The sequence below is a fragment of the Schistocerca nitens genome, chromosome 2 (genome assembly GCF_023898315.1).
Source record: "Schistocerca nitens isolate TAMUIC-IGC-003100 chromosome 2, iqSchNite1.1, whole genome shotgun sequence".
In the NCBI taxonomy this organism is placed as follows: domain Eukaryota; kingdom Metazoa; phylum Arthropoda; class Insecta; order Orthoptera; family Acrididae; genus Schistocerca; species Schistocerca nitens.
The window spans coordinates 319,999,137-320,016,221 of record NC_064615.1 but is presented as its reverse complement, the minus strand read 5'-3'; the positions used below and the strand labels follow the sequence as shown (position 1 = coordinate 320,016,221).

The 17,085-nt window shown below is 37.7% G+C and overlaps 1 protein-coding gene across 2 annotated transcripts in view; it reads right to left on the bottom strand.

Annotated features, from left to right (window-relative positions):
* LOC126234387 (uncharacterized) overlaps window positions 1-14,180 on the bottom strand; it is a 62,864-nt gene extending 48,684 nt beyond the window's left edge. For both annotated transcript variants that reach the window (XM_049943073.1, XM_049943074.1), the window contains exon 1: window positions 13,944-14,180. The gene's annotated coding sequence lies outside the window, so the exon portion shown is untranslated. The remainder of the gene's footprint in view (window positions 1-13,943) is intronic.
* Window positions 14,181-17,085: the final 2,905 nt, after the last annotated feature.

The following is a 17,085-nucleotide window of genomic DNA, read 5'->3' as shown; positions in this document are numbered from 1 at the left end:
TTCTAACGCAAGGAAATCACTTGGAAAGTATTAAATATTGACAGCAGTGTAAAAAAAAATAATAATAATTTTCAGGCTGTCATGTTGTTATCTGATGTGAATGTGGCTGTGATTATAATCCAAGACAGACTGATCTGTCACCATCAGTGCACATACATACATTGAATGTAATCATGAATGTAATCATGAATATAATCATGAATATAATCAGTGATCCTGCTTTCAACAATGTAGTATACTGTTTATCTGATAATTAGCCTACTATAGCTTTTTCAACAAATCAAAACTGTCACTTCCTCAGCCTCACACACAGCAGTAATTGAACAGGAAATATGGAGAAACTGAGTTAAGCGTTTTTAAATAAAACTGTCGTAGCACATGTCTAAATCGATAAGACTTTTCATAACAGAAAATATTGAACAACGGTCACTCAACAACTGCCCCAAGGCAGAGCAGTATGGAGGCAGAGGAGGGGATAATTGAAAAGCCTCCACAGTTCACCTGACAAAGAGGTTTCAGGTGCTGTCTGTGGCTGCTAAAGATCCTGAGCCATATGCAGTTGGTTGCCCCATTTCAGAGGAAGCTTCTCAGCCTGCAAGATATGATCACTCACAGATAGTGAGACTACTAGTAGCTCAGAGCTCCAATGTCAAGCACAAATGCGGCTCCTTAGGGATATTGCTACCAAGGAGAGGAAGAAGGCCAGTGTGCACTCTACAAGCATTCTGAATGGGGCAGGGGGGGGGGGGGGGGTGGAGAGTCATCCCAGATGTGGAGAGGGTGCTTCCAGATGCCATGAAAAGCACAGGGTGCAGCCAACTGCAGGTGGTGGCTCATGTTTGTAATAATGATATGTGTTGCTTGGGATTGGAAGAGGGACTCTCTGGTTTCAGACAGCTGGCCAAAGTAGCAAAGACTACCAGTCTTGCTTGCAAGATGAAGGCAGAGCTAACCATCTGTAGATCATCGACAGGATCAATTGCAGTCCTTTGGTACAGAGTCAAGTGGAAGGTCTGAAGCAGAAACTTAAACGGTTCTGTGATTGTGTATGTTGCAGATTCCTCGACTTTTGCCGTAGGATTGTGGTGCTTCAGGTTCCACTTAATAGGCAGGGGTCCATTTCACACAGAAGGCAGACAGACAGGTAGTGCAGGCTGTGTGAAGTGGACTTCGTGATTTAAGTTAAAGGTTCTTGGAAAAGTACAAAAAGGACTTCATCCTCAAAGGGTTCATGCCAAACAAAGGATAAGAATACACCTAGTAAAAATTGGTATTATAGTTTTAAGATGTTTTAGTTGTGTTGGGAAAGAACCAGAGCTCCACGCCCTTGTAGAAAGCACTGAAGCTCAAATTGTTATATGTACTAGAAGCTGACTGAAGCCAGGGATAAGTTTTGCCAAAATTTTTACGAAAGACTTAACGATGTTCTGAAAGGACAGATTAAATACATTTGGTGGTGGCTTGCTTGTTGTTGTTAGCAGGAGTTTGTCTGGTAGAGAAGTTGAATGTGGGTTAGTGTGGGTAAAAGTCATACTTGACAACTGGAATAAATTAATAATTGGTTCCTTTTACCGACTCCTTGACTCAGATGATACAGTTGCTGAACAGTCCAAAGAGAAGCTGAGTCTCATTTCAAACAGGCACCCCACTCATATAATTATAGATAGTGGTGACTTCGATCTACCCTCAATATGTTGGGTTAAGCACATTTACTGGTAAACAAAAATAATTGTCCCAAATCATACTAAATGAAAATTATGTCAAACATTTAGTTCAGGAGCCCATTCAGAGTGTAAAAGTTTGTAAAAATATACTTGAGCTCTTATCCTAAGCAAAAAGGGAGCATCATGACAGATACAGGGATTAGTGACTGCAAGATTATCATAATGAGACTCAATACCATAACATCCAAATCCACCAAAAATTAAAGCACATAAAAATTAACTTGATGCCTTCCTAAGAGACAGGCTCCACTCCTTTCAAACTATCTATATAACACAGACAAGATGTGACTTAAATTCAAAGAAATAGTATCAACAGCAATTGACAGATTTATACCAATCAAACAAATAAGAGACAGAACTTACCCCCTTGGTACACAAAACAGGTCAGAGCTCTGTTGCAGAAGCAACCAAAAAACCATGCCAAATTTGAAAAAAAGCAAAATCTCCAAGATTAGCAATGTTCTACAAAAGCTCGAAATTTAACACAGATATTTTTACTAATTTCAAAAATAGAATTCTGTCTCAAAACCTGGTAGAAAATCCAAAGAGATTCTCGTCATACATAAACTGCACCAGGGAAAAGATACAGTCAATACTTTAATTTGTGATTGCTATGGTAATGTTATTGATGACAGTGCTGCTAAAGCACAGTTACCAACACAATTTTCCGAAATTCCATCAGCAAAGAAGACACAGTAAATATTCCAAAATTTGAATCAAGAATACCTGGCAACATGAGTAAGAAGTACATATCCTTGGTGAACTGAAGCAGCTTAAATCACTTAATAAAGGCAAGCCTTTTGGTCCAGATTGTGCGCCAATTAGGTTCCTTTCAAAGTACGCTGACATAACAGCTCTATATTTAGCAATCATGTACAATTGTTCACACATCAGAGGATCTGTACCTAAAGACTGGAAAGTTGCACAGGCCATCCCAATAACCAAGAAAGGAAATAGGAGTAATCACCTCAAATTACAGACCCTGTATCACTGATGTCAATTAGCAGTAGAATTTTGGAAGATATGCTGTGTTCGAAAATCATGAATTACAATGAAGAAAGTGGTTCATTGACACACAATCAGTATGGATTCACAAAATATTGTTCTTCTGAAGCACAACCACCTCTTTATTCGCATAAAGTAATGACTGTTATCGACAGAGGATCTCAAATTGATTCCAAATTTCTAGATTTCCAGAAGCCTTTTGTCATTGTTGCTCAGAAGCAACTTATATAAGAGTATCGTCTCAGTTGTATGACTGGATTTCTGATTTCCTATCAGAGAGGTAACAGTTTATAGTAACTAACAGAAAATCATCAAGTAAAACAGAAGTGATATCCTACTTTCCCCAAGAAGATCAAAAACAATGGTAAAATGATTTAGACAAGACATCTCAACTTAAATTGGAATTATCACACAGATAATATTGTGCGGAACGTGAACCAAAGAACATTTGGCAGATGCAACAGGTCTACTAAAGACACTGCCTACATTATGCTCGTCTACCTGTCTTCTGGAGTACTTGCTGCATGGTATGGGATCCTTACCAGATAGGATTGATGGCAGAGATCAAAAATCTCCAAAGATGGGTAGCTCACTTCATATTATCACAAAAAGGAGAGAGAGTGTCATGGATATGATATGTGAGTTGGGGGTGGCAATTGTTAAAACAAAGGCATTTTTCATTGTGATGATATCCTCATGAAATTTCAGTCCCCAACTTTCTCCTCTCAATGTGAAAATATTTTGTTGACTACTCTATCTTGGAAGAAATCATCATACTAAAATAAGACAAATAGGAGATGGCACAGAAAGATTTAAGTGTTTGTCTTATATGCTGTTCACAAGTGGAATGGTCTAAAGATGTTGCTGAACACACTACCAGCCATTTAAGTGTCAGTTCCAGAATAGTCACGAAGGTGTAGATGTAGGAGTTGGTGACTGCATATCATGTAGGAGCCTCTTCTCAAGCTGGGATACTTACATTCATATGATGTTATTCATAATAAGTAACAAGGGACCGATGACCTTTGTAGTCTGGTCCCTTCAGCCCCCACAAACCAACCATAATAAGAAACAGAAATCTTTTTCAAACAAACTACAGTATCCATAAATGTGACGCAAGAAACAAACACAATTTCTGCATAGAGACAGAGATCTTTGTAAAAGGGAAAAAGATTGTGATGGATGTAATGAACACGCCCAATATCAAACAACATATCAATAATATGCATAAATATGTGTCTGAAAGATGTCACAACGTAACATTTATATTAACAGTTTTAGTTAAAAGTTGTCGCAAATGATTATCAGTTTTTATCAATTAAAGATTATCTCTAGAGCTAAAAGAAAAACAGACATTAATGAGTAATCATTTGAGCAGATAACACAGACTGAAAAAATTTAAAACTGTGCTGTTACAAATCTTGATAGCTTTTGAGTAAGATCTTTTACAAAGAAATTTGACTTTTGACAACCTGGGATTAATCAGATATAATTTTAAAACTTTTAAAATATTTTCAGTCTACGTTACCTATTCAGATACTTATTCAGGTTTACCTATGTTTATAGATCTGAAGATGATCATTAATTGATCATAACTAGTAGTCAATTGTGAAAATTTGCAATTGAGACTGTTAAAGTAAATATTTGAAAAGATTTTGAAACCACTCATTGCTGAACATGTATATTATAAACATCTCTTTCTTTCTCATCCCGTCTGGTAAGTCTACCCTGACCTGGGCTCCTGGGTGGCGTTACCAAACTCTACCCCTTTTTCTAAACCTCTCCAGTCCTTTTCCTTCACCCCTCTTCCATTCCCTTCAACCCTTCTACCAGAAGAAGGAGCCATTGGCTCCGAAAACTTGCATATGTAAAATCTCTTTTTATGTGTTGTCCTGCTGCCACTTGGTGAGTAGATTTTTTATCTATTCAACTACATTATATTATAAACTTCATGATTTTTAGATACAACTCAGAAAAATTGCACATTAAAAGTCACAAAACTTCATATGAGGATAGTGTGGGACCCATACATGAACAGGCAAATGACTGGGTCGATCTAAGTATGTGTGTTTAGGCAAATGACTGGGTCGATCTAAGAAAATTATGGAAAACCTACATCTGGACCCCATTCCTCCTGACAGGAGTCCCGTGTCCTAATAAGTGTGTCAGCCTAGTCCTCTATGAACCAGCCTACTTCAAATTTGTCTATGGCCTGTTTTCCAATATGACCAATTTTGGACAAATGTGCTGACTGATTAAACTTGTAATGTGTGAAGAAGAAGTATAACATAACCTTTAATGTTTACAAAACCTGAACAGATAGTTTCAAAACAAGACAAATGAACAAGATCTCCTAATGAAAGCTGCTAGCATGAGTTTCTTAGAAGTAGATACCTTAGGGGTTGCGAAGCAACTCAAATCACTTGATATGGGCAAGTCTTCAGGTCCAGATTGTATACCGATTAGGTTGCTTTCAGATTATGCTGATACAATAGCTCCCTACTTAGCAATCATATACAACCGCTCGCTCACCGACAGATCTGCACCTACAGATTGGAAAATTGCGCAGGTCACACCAGTGTTTAAGAAGGGTAGTAGGGGTAATCCATCGAACTACAGACCTATATCATTGACGTCGGTTTGCAGTAGGGTTTTGGAACATATACTGTATTCAAACATTATGAATCACCTCAAAGGGAATGATCTATTGATACATAATCAGCATGGTTTCAGAAAACATCGTTCTTGTGCAACGCAGCTAGCTCTTTATTCGCACGAAGTAATGGCCACTATCGACAGGGGATCTCAAGTTGATTCTGTATTTCTAGATTTACGGAAAGCTTTTGACACCGTTCCTCACAAGCGACTTCTAATCAAGCTGCGGGCCTATGGGGTATTGTCTCAGTTGTGCGACTGGATTTGTGATTTCCTGTCAGGAAGGTCGCAGTTCATAGTAATAGACGGCAAATCATCGAGTAAAACTGAAGTGATATCAGGTGTTCCCCAGGGAAGCGTCCTGGGACCTCTGCTGTTCCTGATCTATATAAATGACCTGGGTGACAATCTGAGCAGTTCTCTTAGGTTGTTCACAGATGATGCTGTAATTTACCGTCTATTAAGGTCATCCGAAGACCAGTATCAGTTGCAAAGCGATTTAGAAAAGACTGCTGTATGGTATGGCAGGTGGCAGTCGACGCTAAATAACGAAAAGTGTGAGGTGATCCACATGAGTTACACAAGAAATCTGTTGGAATTCGATTACTCGATAAATAGTACAGTTCTCAAGGCTGTCAATTCAACTAAGTACCTGGGTGTTCAAATTACGAACAACTTCAGTTGGAAAGACCACATAGATAATATTGTGGGGAAGGCAAGCCAAAGGTTGCGTTTCATTGGCAGGACACTTAGAAGATGCAACAAGTCCACTAAAGAGACAGCTTACACTACACTCGTTCGTCCTCTGTTAGAATATTGCTGCGCGGTGTGGGATCCTTACCAGGTGGGATTGACGGAGGACATCGAGAGGGTGCAAAAAAGGGCAGCTCATTTTGTATTATCATGTAATAGGGGAGAGAGTGTGGCAAATATGATACGCGAGTTGGGATGGAAGTCATTAAAGCAAAGACGTTTTTCGTCGCGACGAGATCTATTTACGAAATTTCAGTCACCAACTTTCTCTTCCAAATGCGAAAATATTTTGTTGAGCCCAACCTACATAGGTAGGAATGATCATCAAAATAAAATAAGAGAAATCAGAGTTCGAACAGAAAGGTTTAGGTGTTCGTTTTTCCCGCGCGCTGTTCGGGAGTGGAATGGTAGAGAGATAGTATGATTGTGGTTCGATGAACCCTCTGCCAAGCACTTAAATGTGAATTGTAGAGTAATCATGCAGATGTAGATGTATCCTCATTGTGTGAGCTTTTTTTAGTTATTTCACAATTTCTCTAAATGGGGTATTTGTAGTCTTACAAAATAGTATGCAATACAATCAAATGCATAACACCAGAGACCACAACCTGTGTCTCATTAACCATTCAGCTCTCTACCATTCTTATTTGGTCATAAATGCCCCCCCCCCCCCACCTCCAGATTCAAAAAGATGAAGCTGAAATGCAAATCGGGGCAGCAATGTATGAAATTATGTCCTAATCATTATGAGACATGCAGCAATAATAAGCTCATGAAGATTATGGCGGAGAAAAGTGGACAGTTTGGTCACTAACGATTTTGTTGAAACAAGAGTGCCTGGCTCTGTCACTTCTGAAACTTCTGCCCTTCAAAATCCTCCTCCGTCTTGTAAGTGTTATATTAAGATGGATGAAAATGTAATTCCATACTCAAGGAAATTTCAATATTTATGTCATCACTCTCTAATATAACATGTTCAGAAAGGGTCTGAACTCTCATGTGGCAACACTGTAGTTGAAAACTGACACAAAAATTTCACATACCCTCCACATCGTTTCACTGACGTCAGCAGAAAATGTGTGAAAATAGTAAATGCATTCACAGTATTTTTAAGCAGGTGTGAGTAAAATCTTGTGCTAGATATGTGTTCAAAATCTGTGTCTCCAACAAACATAGCAATGTCTTATCATGATGATCTTCAATCAAATGCTTGTGCAGATGTGGCAATGTCTACATTTGTTTGCTGCTCTTTCAATAATAAAAAGCAGTACATATTTGATCACAGTATTGGCAGCAGGTTTTGTTCTTCCACCTACATTATCCATATTCAGGTGGAAACAATCCCTGTTATTTGTACAATAAAAGCAAATTATTGATTTGGAGATGTCAAGAATTTTAAGTTGCAGAATAAATCAGCAAAATTTTGGAGCAGAAGTGAAACTATAGAGGCAATATTGATTAGGATAATAGAGATTACATAACATTCATTCACATGTAACAGCATGTAGACTAGTGCACACAAAATATATGCTTTGTAATATCTCTCAAGTATCAGAAAGATCCAATTACATGGCTAGTTTTTCATCTTCTTTTGTGAGACTTAGTATCAGACCATCAGAGAGGTCATTCAGAATAAAGTATCTGCTTCAATGGAGAAGAAAAAGGCCATAAAAAACAAGTCTAGAACAGGTCTGAAACAACCAAGAAAAATCACCGGAAACAAAATTCAAGATAAGTGAACATAGATTTTAGTATAATTGGTCCAATAGTGATCCATCACTGGCAGTCATTACTACACTGTCTCAAGGAGGTGAAGGGTGGGGATGATGAAATACTATGCAAAGACTGTTAGTTTGTTCCCATTCATTCCAGTGCTTCATATTCTACGCCATATCATTGCAGTAAAAACACACAGCATCAAAACTAATTACTTCCCATAAATATTCTGAATATTATTCAACAAGAAGGCTGATTGTGAGAGCTCCCCAACACTTTATTCCTCATTTCCAATATGGGAAGAGAGAAACTGAGATTTAATTAGGTAATGATTCAATATTGATACTTATATCGAACACAAAACACAATTAAGAAAAGAAATTTGGAAAATAATTATACAGAGACCAAATGGATAGCCAACACTTACCATCAGAAGATGTAATTCCTAGTATACCTGAGAAAAACTTAGTTAGGATGTCTGGTTCAATGTAAGAAAAGGCCAGCAGGCTCTAATCTCACCAGGTGAAATAAATGCATAAATAAATAAAATAAAGTACGGTATGTTTCTATCAGTAATACTATGAATTAATTGTACCATCTGGAGATAGGAACTGGCCAGGCATTTTGCCTCTGTAATTTCTCTCACATGGGATTCATGTCCAGGTATGTGTGGATCCTACTAGACATGATATCCTTATTTAAATTAATTTATGATAGTTGTATAATGCCGTATATTTACCAATATTTGAGATACTCATTTTTTACATTCTGTTGATCTGTATAGGCACTGATTTTATATTAAACAATTAATTAAAAACATGCAAAAGTAATAATCTGGTGATACCCTCCCACCACATCACCAAAAAGGCAAAAATCATACACAGGAGTGAAACAGACAATGTTAAATTAAAATCACCGGCCCCTAAATTCAATGAATTCTTTCCAACAATAAGTAAAGACGCAGGGAAAAACATCAAAAGTAGAGCCATTAGACTTATTTAGATAGATATCATCAGACAATGCGAAGTACAGGCAGATAACAACAATGCTATGCAAGCCTGTGTGAATGTGTATTTGCTACTTCAGAAGAAGGGCTTTTGACCAAAAGAGTAAACATAAAGCAGTCTTTTTGTTGTGATTCTACATCTACTCTATATGGTGAATAGCAATCTATACTTTTCATAGTATTGTTGTTAGACAGGCATTACACAGTATACCACCAGATACCAGTTTTGCCAGAACAGAACAATGGCAGATTTTTTTTGTGTCTGTATTATATTTTGGAAAGTTGTTTTTGTGACAGATTGATCTGCAGAATAGACTAAGGTACAGATTAGGCTAAAAATGGCAGTCTGATTGAGAGTTGTAAAAGCCGAAGAGTATGAATACAAAAAATAAGTTAGTGGTGAAATGACCAACATAGGGGAGTTTATTACATTGTAGTTTCAATATTTACAGAGATACATACACGAGTGCTTTTTTTTTTTTTTTTTTTTTTTTTTTTTTTTTTTTTTTTTTTTTTTAAAGCCTCTGCTGTATAGGTTGTCCTGCATGACAGGTGTGTTGTATGGGAATAGCATCAACGGCCTTATCGACCTACTATGCAGGGCAGCCTACTAGTCAGATGCAAGAAACAGTTTTCCAGCCCTCGAAGTGTAGGTTTCCCAGCACAGCAGGTGTGATTTGTTGAAGTAGCATCTGTCTGCTTTGATGGCAACTTACATGTCATTGGATAAAAACAGTTTCCAAGCCCTTGGTATATAGACTGTGCAGCATGGGAGGCATGTCGTAGGAGTAATACCAGTCTGCATTACTTGTCTCTTTTGCAGTGGATGTATGTGGAGATGAGCATGCCTGGGGGGAGGGGGGGGGGAGATGAAATGCATAGAGGAGCAGAGGAGAGAGGGGGGTCAGGAGGGGATGAATAGGGAGATAGGGGGCAGGAGGGAGGAAGGGGAAGGAGGAGATGAATAGAGATGGAAAGAAAGAGGGGAGGGAATGGACAGAGAGAGGTGGGAGGATGAGAGGGACAGATAGGGAGGCGAGGAGACAATAGGCAGAGAGAGAGGAGAGGAGGAGATAGACCAAGAGCTGTGCGCATTATATGTGACATACATGAATGCAGATGAAGCTGCAGGGTAAAGCATATATAATAATATGTGTAATAAAGAAAAGAGAAAGAGTGGATAAGTTAACAGAAATTAAGTCCATGAGACTTTCAGGATGGAAGAATGTATTGGAGAGCATATCCTCACCTCCAGCAAGTAAACAGGTGTGGGGTGGGAGAATCCAAATGTGTAGCAACAACTCAGGTCCCTTGAGTAATGCTGCACATCATGTTCAGAATTTGCCTGTTAGTAAGCTGCAGGATATCCCCCCCCCCCCCCCCCCCCCACACACACACACTGAAGGCACATCTTCACTGATTAGACTTGTGGATTACTACGTGAGAATCAGTCTCACTGGCAGCAGCTGCTGCAGAACAGAATTTCAAGCTTTGTTATTTCACAGAGACATTGAAAGAATAACTATTTCATTTTAAATGACTTGACTGTAGGTTCTTGGAGAAACACTGTAATTATTGCAAAAGAAAACATATTGTTTGCCTACCCACAAATTTTTATTTTAGACAACCTAAGTTTCAGCTTTTGTACAACACTAAAAATGGGGCTTATAAGCTGACATGTATGTAGTGTAAGATAAAATGCTGTAAAGAAAATATATGAAAGGTGTGTTTTATTGTGTAATATTATTTCAGTGCCACTACAACAATCCTCAAAAAAGTATCAAATTCAAATCTCAGCATCATTCGGGAAAATTATATGAAACACGAAATCACAAACTGCACAAAAGTCACAGGACTAATAAATAACATCTTCAGCACACTTCAAATCCAAAATCTACAAAACACTGGTCAAATCTAGCCTCTTGTCTGGCAGCAAAGCTTGGACAGTCTGTAGAGACAGCAAATGGAGACTACTGAGCACTGACATGTGGTTCAGAAAAAATCACATCTAAACACTAAGGTACAGCAAAAGATCTGATGATGTTCTTAAGGATCTCAAACTAAAATCAGTTCTCAGCACAGTAAAGAACATTTTGGAAAAGACCATGTACTACGGATAAAGACTGATGGATCACAAAAAAAAAAAAAAAAAAAAAAAAAAAAAAAAAAAAAAAAAAACCCTCAGATACTAATCTATAGGAGAGATGTAGGAGAACCAGCAAGGAGATAAGGAGATGGACTGAGACCATAACAGGCCAGTTGGCCTAATACTGGATAGGAAGTGGAAGAAGAAATTATGAACTGAAGGATCTATGAAAAAGGAAGCAACGAAAAACAACTGTGAAAAATCATTTAACAGCATCAGAAGTCAAGACAGTGTGCATATCAGGATCAAATGAGAATATCAGGGAAGAGTATTTAATATGCAACACAAAGTATCAAATTGTTTTATATTACTTATTGTTGTCAAGGTATTGTTAATATAATTTAATTAATTTTATTGCTCATTTTAATTCTGCTACATTGTACTCATGCTAGACAACTTGAGTAGTTACGTCCAATTCTTAAAACAAACTTTACCATCATTGTCTTTCTCGAGATAACCTGTACTTATTAAGTGAAATACAATATTTCAACTCCACTGAGAAGATGATAATCTCTTACTAAGATAATAGCCTCATAAGATTTTAAAATCATGATTTTTAAAACTGTCTCAAAGAGAATAATTTCCTAAATGTAACATCTAAATCTCTCTTGCTTTCTTAATATTTATCCCATTAAATGGGGGATCCCTGTTTCCACGATTTGGCAAATTTATCTATTATAACTTTATAGCTAGATGCCATCCCTATAGCCAAGTACAACTAACATGGGGGAGGGAAGTCATGTGTGCCATTTGTCCATGGATTGCGTAAAGTTTGTTCTGTGTATATCATTTGGTACTTTGCTGTTTGTGTATTGTGTTTTCTGAGACAGAAATTGAGGACTAGACCAGTACTTGCTTAAATGGGTATGAGAAGCTACCCGAACACCACACTCAGTCTGGCCAAAGTACCAGCCAACAGTCATTAATCCACCACGTGGGTTCAATCTGGGTATAGTTAGCTTTCCTTTCTCAGAGGTAATACACTGTATGTTAAGCTGTAGAAGCCGTTGTAAACGAAGCATCAAAATAAAACCAAACATTGGCCAATTGCTAGATCACAACCAGGGCAATTTTCATATTGCCATTTACAGCCAGTTTCTGCAATCAACTGATACAGCAATACATCAAACATTTGATGACATCCATACAATATATATTGTTCTATGGATGAATAAACAAATAAATAAATCAATCAAAAAATCACAAAGTTATTTGTCAGAATGTATTGGTAAGCCACAGCTAAATGGACTGAATAAATATTTGGGCTACCATATTTCTCTTCCAGTCATTATGTCAAAAACCACGGCAGACAATTTCTTTGTCTTACTACTTACTCAGAGTAATAAATAAGAGTATATAACAGTTAACACTAAATTTAAAAAAAAAAAAAAAAAAACTAAGGAGTCCTTCATCCACCAATGAAGAGGATAGGGCTGGAGAAAATTGGCTATACAAGGACTAGTTACAAAAGTCAAATATGATCTTGGATCACATAAAAGAGAACTGGGAGGAATGACAGGGAAGTCAATATACTTCCATTCCATTTCACTTCTCTCTTTTGCCAGATAGCTGAACGTCTAGTTCCAAAATATAGTGTTTGTTTCAGTTATTGTCCATTATACTAATGTGCTGCAAGTGGCTAAGTTCCCTTTCTATGTTTATACTCAATCTCTTCCATATTTTAAGGGATTCCACAGTTACACATGATGACTACATAAAAAACATGTATGCACACAAAACGATGAAACCACTTGCATTTAAATACTTAAAGTTGGATAGTAAATAAATATTATGAATTAATTTGGTTCTTTTAGTTCTATAGCACCAGTCAAAATGATGATGTGAACCCTCAGTTTAGAAAGCGGTTTTCATAATAGTTATAGGAGTCCAACCACAAATTAGGCTGAATTAAGAGGGTGTTACAGAAATTGTCAAATTACATAAACTGAACGAAATTATTTGGATAGGGAACTGATATCCTACATGCCTCAGGTAGTTTTTCTTTTCTTTCATTTCTCCATAGGATAGGAGTTACTTTGCACATTGCAACAACATTGTCTTTGTGTTTCTTTGCCTTCAGATGTCACAACAGACGTAAATGACACGAGAATACATTTTATATTCGACATATGTACTTGTTCACATGCAAGCAAATTCTTCACCCATGCGGATATATGGGGCATTTGTGTAGTAAGTAGTGTCTATACCGAACATATGACGTACAACATAACACCTTTGTTACTACACATTTATCGTTGTTGTACGACTAACGCATAATTTAAGCATGAGTCCGCCCGTTCTCTCTTCTCTTTCACCACTCAGTACATATTATTGTGTTCTTTAGTGTGTCCACAATTTCCAGTTCTTTTCGCCCTCACTAAACCAAATGATAATCCGTGGCTGTTTCACAACATTCAAATGACCGTCAGCAGTTATAAAATATCTAATAAATGCGTGTATAAGTCAAGGATTAAGGAATGTGTGTGTGTTGAGAGGTAAAATTCATTTTCTCACATTATGCTGGAATTGTTGAACTTAATTTTCAGACCATAACTTGTTTTAGGAATTGTATTGGTTCAACAATACTTTTTCATTGCTGCTTTATCGTAATGGAGATCGCCGAATCCTCACAATGTGTTTCTACCATTGTCACAAGCCTTCTTGTGCGATGTGTGTCACGGTACATTGAAATAGCACGCAGGTCTCGCACCTTTAAAAGTGGTTATAAAAGAGTGGTGACATGGTAATTACTATTACTTTTGGATATTGATTACAAGAAATCGCATTCAATTAAGAATAGCAATGGTATATACCACTAAAGTTTTAGCAGTGTGTTCTTTAATCACTGTACGTATTATTATTTCTCGCATAGCATTTACAACTTTGTTTTTGCGTTCTTCACTCACTGGTATATTGTAGCGCCTAGTGTGATACTAACCAACTTCAGTCGTACACACAGCTGGTCAGTATAATAACAAACACGGCTACTTTGACAGTTTTGACAGCTGAAGACGATCTTGACAGATGGCTTAACACATACCAGGAGACTTTAAACTATATTCACCAAAAAGGAAGTGCATCGGATTGGCTGTTAATAATGAAGTGAATTTATATTTACATTCGTAAAATAGCAATTCTACGACAATTACAACGTCGTAATAGTAACTACTTCAGAAGTAATACCACACATCAAACAAAACTATTGAAAATGTGATATAGGTCATGCAAAATCGATGTTTATAATCGATCAATACATATCGATTATAGCTAAAGTGGCTGATTTCATGCGTTCACTAATTTACGGTGCTGGAAATATCTAGATTCGAAAGAAAATATTCAAGAGTTCAACACAACGAACTCACTCAGCAATATAATTGAAGCCTAGACGTATTCAATCAGCATATCACTTAAGAATTTCGTTGCTTGCGCTGTAGATTGTGAATCAGGATAGAATTTAACTACAAAATGATACGAAGTATACCCGACAAAGCCAGGAGCGACCTTTAAACAAATTTATTGGATTAGAGAAGATGGTTTTGGAATCATAAATAGTCTGAAGGCACCCTCTTTAACATATATCTTGACTCATTTCATGGCCCTCGAGATTCTTGATGACAGAGTCTTGGAGCACGATAAATGAGAATGAATAAGTACTAATATTTACACCATCTAAAATTAATGTGTAGATCGTTCTACCGTACAAACGTCAATAAAAAGGAAACTGGAACGTAAAAAATATTGTTGAAGTGAAATATTTATATCCATATGTAGTGTAGCATGTCTGTTTTTTGCTGCTGCCCTAAAATATATCTCTCTTGTTGTAGCAACCATGTTGTGCGTGTGTGTGTGTGTTGGACCCTTTTTTCTTTAAGTTTCTGCAGCAGATTATTGGCCCAGTCCGTCAACGAAGAAAGAAACTGGGTACTGTAATTTTGTAGCACCTTAGCGTCTGTTGTAGGATACACACGGTTCGTACTGTGTGTACGTAAACAACTGCTACACATTCATGTATAGAACTTTTGCAGCTGTAAATGTGAACTGTTTTACAGGGCTGCAATTGATTACGGTGGTATTGAGCACTGTGTGGGCCTGAAAATTCGACCATATGGAAGTCTGCAGTACAAAAATTATTACAAGCCTGAGACGGCTCTTATGAAGTGTATATTAGCGACATAGAAAAATTGGTGACTTTGCCAACGGATACATCAGCACAAATAGATGTGTTTAATGCCACGCTAAAAACGTGGGACTAAACTAATCGTGTAGCGCATTATTGTCAGAACTGTTGAAGGAGAAATCATGGCATTGTTGGTTGCGTTTGAGAGTGCGTGAGATACGTGGGACATTAAGCTGCATACAGTGTTTGATCAGAAAACAAAGCAACCTGGTTATTCTGTTCTGTCAAAGGTCTTCAGTTTGTTGCCATAGGAGAATTTCTATCACTGTAATGTGTATGAGGTTGCGGGTAGGATTTACTAATTAACATTTGTATGTCTTTTTCCTTTTTGTTTTACACACACCCAGAGAGAGAAATATATATATTTCAGAATGTAAGCTTGTACAAATTATTTAGCAATGTGAATGGAAAATGACTTATTCCATACCATTCCGATCTGTTATGCAAAATAAATGATCCATGGAATACGTATCTAACTAACTTCAGATGAGTTCTGGTGATGATGACAGGGTGACACACTCGCTCGTTTTGAAAACTTCTTCAAATGCTGCAACTCAACTGTGAAACCTGATTATGCATCATTAATAGTGCGATTACTTGACACACTGTCTGACAATTATGAAAGTCTACGACAGTCATGGTGGGCAAGATTTAAAACATTTAATGGATGTATTAATATCTGATGAAAGTCGTCGCGCTTATCGGAGGGAGAAACGAGATGAGTTAGTTGCACTGTTCGCTACAAAAGCATGACAATAGAGAAACAGAATATGCAGTCACATCACTGGCAAAAATGTCGAAAAGTCGACAAACAAAAATAAGCTGAAATTTTTCGATTGTCTAAATGTCAGATACAAAAAAAAGACTGTCGTCAGCCAAAATGAACTACCTGACCAGACTTTCATTGGTGAAGTAATGAGTGCGGAATTGGAAGACGACTCGTGGATTGATAATCGTGGAGCGACGAATCACATGGCCAAGAAAGCTAAGTGGTACACATCGTTTACTAAGTTTGCAAAACCACTGCAGACATGTATGGGCAATGATTCATTTGCGAATGCACTAGGGAGAGGGACTATTTATTTTGAAGCTTTTGTCGATGGAGAATGGAAGTTATGCCATATGGATAATGTTTTGAATACTCCAAAAGGGCGAAGAAATATCTTTTCTGTATCATCTGCTAATTATAATGGCTTAGATTTTTATTCGCTGAAAGACAAGAGTAAATTCCGAAACGATGGGGTTGTAAAAGTGTGTGACATACTCTGTGACAACTTATTGAAGATATTGATTCGAGCAACAAAACAAATTCGTTCTCATAATCCTGATGTGCGAAAGGCCTTGCGCATTGGTAACATCGGTTGCCGCCAGATTACCGAGTTAAGCGCTATCGGGCTGGGATAGCATTTGGATGGGTGACCATCCAGTCTGCCGAGCACTGTTGGCAAGCAGGGTGCACTCAGCACTTGTGAGACAAACTGAGGAGCTACTTATTGAGAAGTAGCGTCGGGCTGGGCTAGCACTTGGATGGGTGACTATCCAGTCTGCCTAGCACTGTTGGCAAGCACGGTGCATTCAGCCCTTTGAGGCAAACTGAGGAGCTACTTGATTGAGAAGTAGCGCCTCCAGTCTCAGAAACTGACATACAGCCAGGAGAGCGGTGTGCTGACCACATGCCTTCTATATCTGCATCCGGTGACGCCTGTGGGCTGAGGATGACACGGCGGCCGGTCAGTGCCGTTAGGGCCTTTATGGAGTTTAGTTTTTTTTAGTAATCCTGATGTAAATCTTGCGTTAAGGGAATCTCTGTAAATTTTGCATGAATGTTTGGGTTATCTGAGCAAACGTCATGTCCAGTAATTCCTGAAACAAAGTGGTGGTAAAGTTGAATCCTTTGGGGAAG